This window comes from Rhipicephalus sanguineus, unplaced genomic scaffold, assembly GCF_013339695.2.
Source record: "Rhipicephalus sanguineus isolate Rsan-2018 unplaced genomic scaffold, BIME_Rsan_1.4 Seq297, whole genome shotgun sequence".
NCBI lineage: Eukaryota > Metazoa > Arthropoda > Arachnida > Ixodida > Ixodidae > Rhipicephalus > Rhipicephalus sanguineus.
The window spans coordinates 19,381-20,147 of NW_023614962.1; positions in this window are offsets into that span (position 1 = coordinate 19,381).

Below are 767 nucleotides of genomic sequence, written 5' to 3' on the forward strand. Positions count from 1 at the left end.
GGGAGGATGACCGCCGCCGTAGCTCAGTGGTAGAGCATCGGACGCGTTATTCGAAGGTCGCAGGTTCGGTCCCTGCCGGCGGCAGGTTATCTTTTCGTCCACTTTACTTTCTTCACATTTATATTCTAAATACTACAGATAACACCTCCTATACTTTCCTTGGCGTTATTGTCTGTTAGTCCTCATTAATATTGTGTCTAACAAAGAAAACGAGCCCTTAAGAGTCATCTTCTTTCCTTCATTCATAGCAAGGGTCTCGCTCTGGCAGACTTGATGCCTTCAGGTAGTATGCGAGGGATTATTGGTCAGCTGCCAGCTCGTAAAAAGATCACGTGCTACGTGACGCCAGAAAGGCAGAAAAAGAGTGTTCCACACTCGCCGCCATGGCTGCAACTGGCGCTGACTAACACTCCAAGGTTTAAATGCACATATATACCCCATAAAGTGGACGGGAGGATGACCGCCGCCGTAGCTCAGTGGTAGAGCATCGGACGCGTTATTCGAAGGTCGCAGGTTCGGTCCCTGCCGGCGGCAGGTTATCTTTTCGTCCACTTACTTTCTTCACATTTATATTCTAAATACTACAGATAACACCTCCTATACTTTCCTTGGCGTTATTGTCTGTTAGTCCTCATTAATATTGTGTCTAACAAAGAAACGAGCCCTTAAGAGTCATCTTCTTTCCTTCATTCATAGCAAGGGTCTCGCTCTGGCAGACTTGATGCCTTCAGGTAGTATGCGAGGGATTATTGGTCAGCTGCCAGCTC